This window comes from Penaeus monodon, chromosome 16, assembly GCF_015228065.2.
Source record: "Penaeus monodon isolate SGIC_2016 chromosome 16, NSTDA_Pmon_1, whole genome shotgun sequence".
Classification (NCBI taxonomy): Eukaryota; Metazoa; Arthropoda; class Malacostraca; order Decapoda; family Penaeidae; genus Penaeus; species Penaeus monodon.
This window is the reverse complement of record NC_051401.1, coordinates 36550473-36555472: the sequence shown is the minus strand read 5'-3', so window position 1 is coordinate 36555472 and position 5000 is coordinate 36550473.

Sequence of the window (5000 nt, the reverse complement as noted above, 5' to 3'; positions counted from 1 at the left end):
AGATAAAATCGTCATCTACGTCCTCGCTAGTTTTGATGTTTCTAAATTAGACTTAGAGCCAAACAGCCGCGTGTCTACTGGTAAAATGGCTTACAGAAATCGTGCTATGTATATGCCATATTGAGGCGCCTTAGATTGGCCTCAAGGGGTGACCCAACTTTGGCTAGTCCTGATTTGCTGGTCATCTCGCTCTCGCGTGCATTGTCCTTAGTGCATCTTCGTGGCTGCTCGTCCCCGTCGTCCTCTTCTTCTGGTCCTTGGGGTACTCTGTCGTCCACGGTATCCACATGTCCTCGAAGATCTCGCACAGGTCATCCATGAATTCGGATTCACCTAGACTTCCTCGTAGTCCTTGTTCAGGTCTAATTCGGCGGCGTACTCGTCCACGCGTCCTCGCAGATCTCGTCATCTCGTCTGCATAACTCGTCCACACGTCCTTGTAATCTTCGTCTGGATCTACGGGGGTCCGGTAGGAGGTCTCCTCTTCGGAATCTCAAGGCGGCTGATACCTGCGCTGACGAGCTCCTGGCAGTTGACTCGAGTCTGCGAGCATCCAGGCAGGCGGCGCCTTCCACAGCATCCTAGGGCGACTGGTACCTGTGTAGTGACCTATTTTAAGGGAGTCACCCCAAAAATTGGTAGTGCCCCTAGAATTCAAGCTCGTCCACCGCAAAGGAGCCGTAAGTCAGGGCGATATTGATATTGTTTTAATAATATTTTCTTTTATTTGATGTTTTAGTGGCTATGATTCTTTTTTTAAACAAACGTAATATATTTTTGTCTATTTTTATTGTATTATTTGATCTGCCCTTTTCATGTTAGGCTTTGTAGATTCCCATTTTTTATTTCCATTTCGTTTTAAAGTTTGTATATTTACTTCTGTGTGTTTTTATACTTTTATTTTGTTAATTTTTACTTAAATATTGTAAGGTCCAGCGAACCAAAAACATTTTAAAGAATTTATAGATTATTCCCGATTATAATAAGAACCAGACACTCGGCAATCTCCTCCGGCGATTATCTGTTTACATCCAAAAAGTGTCAGAATCCTGGGTTTTGCTTGTGATCTCTGGAGCCGGTCATTCTGCAAGGCCCACGAGTCTCCGTTGCAAGAGATAAGTAAGGGACGTAAGGTTATCATTATTTAAAGGGGGATATGCTTTGTTTTCTTTTTTAGTTATTTCGAGATTTGCTTTGCTGGACCGGTGTAGGCTTTTATGTACTTTTATTTCATTTGCTGTAGTCTTTTGTTCTCTTTTATGTTATCTCATTTCAGTTCTTTTTCAATTTTAGTTTTTTTGCTGGTTTTATCATTGTAGTGTTTTATTTTTGCTCATTTAGGTTCTTTTTCAGTTTTTAAGCTTTTACTAATTATATTTATGTGAATTTTGCTTACTTTAGTTCTGTTTTTTTTTGTTTTGTTTTGTTTTTTATGTGTTTTATTTATAGTTAGGATTTGGTTCATTTTTTTGTTTTTAGTCTTTTACCACAATTTTAGCCACTTTTGTTCAAGTTTATGAAAATTAATATTGTAAGGTTCATTTTGTTTCCTGTAAACTCCATCCGCCACCGCTTCAGGACGATGATCTTGCTAATTCTGCTGAATCACGACACCTGCGCTGGCGAGTTCCAGGTCCTTCGCTGGACCTACGGGCGTCTCGGCAGTCGGCGCCCATGCAGACGGGTCACACCTACTCACGTAGGGTCACGGGACCTGACGTCGGAGTAGGTCACGTGACCTGACGTCAGAGTAGGGTCACGTGACCTGACGTCAGAGTAGGGTCACGTGACCTGACGTCAGGGTAGGGTCACGTGACCTGACTCAGAGTAGGGTCACGTGACCTGACGTCACAGGAGGGTCACGGACCTGACGTCAGAGTAGGGTCACGTGACCTGACGTCAGAGCAGGGTCACGTGACCTGACGTCAGAGCAGGGTCACGTGACCTGACGTCAGAGTAGGGTCACGGGACCTGACGTCATTGACGATGGCGACTCGGATTGGGAGGGTCCGACACCGAAGAGTCGGATATAGAGGACAACTCAGATGAGATTTTGCATATGTCCTGCTGGTGGACACTTCCATGAACCCTCGCTGAGTACGTCAGGCGACATGGGAGCGTGACGCTCCGGACTCCCTCTGTCGTTTGGTCGAAGAGCGTCACTGCTTCGAGGGGAGACCGGGTGTGCAAGCACCCCTTGATGAATTGTCGAGCCCGTCGGATATATTCACCAGCTTATTCCCAAAGGAGCTGTCCCAGCAATTGTGGACCAATTGAGACGAATCGGTAAGTAACAATACCTCTTTTTTGTGTTCTGACTTGAAAACGTAATTTTCTTTGTCTATAAGTCCTTTTTGAACACCTCTTTTTACAATGTCCTTTTTCTACTACAGGTATGTTCGACAGAACCGAGAACCCCTTCATCCATTATGAAGGGGTGGGAGGCCGCAACGGTGCAGGAGGTCCGCTCATATGTCGGCCTGAGGTTTCTCATGGGACCCGTTGTCTTCATCGGTGTTCGTCAGGACGATGACCAGGGACCGCTCCTACGCCCATCACCTCCGCTCTCCACTTACTGGATACGAAGGAGAGCACGACGCGGAGGATCGGCTTTGGAAGCTTCGCCCTGGAATCGACTTACCGGTCCATTTTCGTCCCTAACAAGAGCGTGACCGTCGACGAGACCTTGTGGGCCTTCAAGGAGCATCATCATGCCCTGCAGTACAATCCGAGCAAGAGGGCTCAGAGAGGACTGAAGGTCTACAAGCGTTGTCTTGTAGACCTTCAGAAGACAGACCCGGAAGACCAGCGCCGTTGGTACTGTCCGTACCAACAGGCGCAGGATACCCTCGGACCTGCAGGCGAGTCCGGGACAAATCGACTTCCGGAGCAGTAAGACCGGGATGAATTGCCTTCTTGGGTGGATAAGCGTCCTGTAACGATGCTATTTACCGCCCACACCAGCAAGATCGTCACCCTGCCTCCCAACCGCCGAGGGAAGAGAGTCGAAGCCTGAGGTAGTTGTCGACAACAGTAGTATAGTATTAGACAACAATATCCTAAATATAACATATTATATAGATACAGTAAGTCTGTAAACTTTCACATACCTCCGTGCAAACCAATCATAAGTGCGCACTGAATTTCACATGGTGGTGAGAAGGGCTGCGCGTGCTGAGCGCGTGTCCCGGACAGAGAACAGTTGCCTGCTTCTACTCTCCGGAACACTAAGCCTATGGCAATCTTCCGGTAACGTCCTTCCTACAGCATTCTAAGGTGACCATTTCTGCAGCAGGTTCATCCTCCAATGCCGTTGGATATCATCAGTCCAACTGCATATAATCGGGGAACCAGATCATACACGTAAGGGAAAGTAAGAGAAAAAGAAAGGCAACAGAAAGTGGGATGTTAGGTGTTACTAGCCAGTTATATAAATTTGCAGTTTTTTAATATTTGTTTTCACTTTTTTTTTTTTTTTTTCATTTTGTGTTTTACTTTTCCAGATAAAGAAGAAAATAGGAGAGGAGATGTTAGTAGAGATCTGCATGGACCTGGTTTGAAATACCAACCATTTTTGATAGATATAAGAGTAGATTAGGGAAGCAACAGCAATCCGCAAGGATTTACTTGAACCAATTGTCGTCACAAAGAGAAGAAATAAGTGTACATCATGTACGAGTCACTTGTCATGACTGACAAAATCACTGGTAAAAACCGATACATCAGCTCACCATAGCTCACACAGAGAATGTATCACAAACATGATGAACATTTATTTCAATAATATTGCAATAAATTAGCAATGTTATTGATACATAATTATTTCAAATACCACATTGAATTCAACATTTAATGATATGCGATGGAATGTACGCACTAATGAACGTGACATGAAAAAATATTCACAAGCTTTCTAGCAAGTGAATCTTCTTGGTCAGACATTCTGAACTGCCGAGTCTGCATGTCAGACTTCATCGACAGGGGATCCTATACCCAAAAAGCAAAGCGAACTGAGCCGGAAAAATCTATTAATAACCTGCTCTTTTGCATATCTATGATGGGCACTCGTGACATTCCCTATGAGTATCTATCAGGTATCCCACGATTGCTTGGGATTTACCCAAATCATGCAAGTGACTTCTAGAGGGTGAGAAGGGTTGTATTAATAAGCGAGTAACGATTCTAGCTTAACCCTAGCCCTACATTAATGAACGGACGTAACTGCGGGTCACACCAACTCGGAAGTTGCCGATCGAATTAATAACTTTGGTTTTACCTGTACCTGGTATCATAACGTCGGAGCATAGATCTATTAAGCGATTTACTCAACCCTAGATTATATCCAACGATATGGGAAGATGCTAATGATATTAATGATAATGATTCAAAATGATAAATTTATATAAAAATCGCGATACAAGCTCTGCTTTTAGCGCCGATAGAACGTTTCACCATTGAGCAATGTAACAATGCTACGGTTATCCCCATGGTGTCAGCAACAGCAACCATCAAATCAGGGAAAAATGAGCAGTCATCTCTTGGCCCTTTCCACGTCCCAACCGACCAGAAGGGAAAGAGAAATTGCGGTCAGGCCAGGGGAGGAACGAGATAAAATTAAATGATGTCCATGATAATAATCACGAACGCATTAAATTCATTGTAGTTGAAACAGTAAAATCTCTTATAACGAGAGAAATTAATTAACTATCTGATTAATGAACGATATTCATGTTTGTTGACCACATACCATAATCACACGTAATGTAATCTGTGGTCAGAAGAATAGTGTGAGACAATGCCATTTGCTGTCACCAAGTGAAAGTGATTGCACATACGAATTAACACATTTATGGGAGAAGGAAGGAAAAAAATGAAAGGACCAAACGGTACTCACATACTTTTGAAGACATGGTCGAATCGTGGAAGTGATGGTCGAGGGATTTCGGAAACTGTGTCCCCAAGGGAAAGTGATTGCTACGAATTAACACATTTGTGGTGGA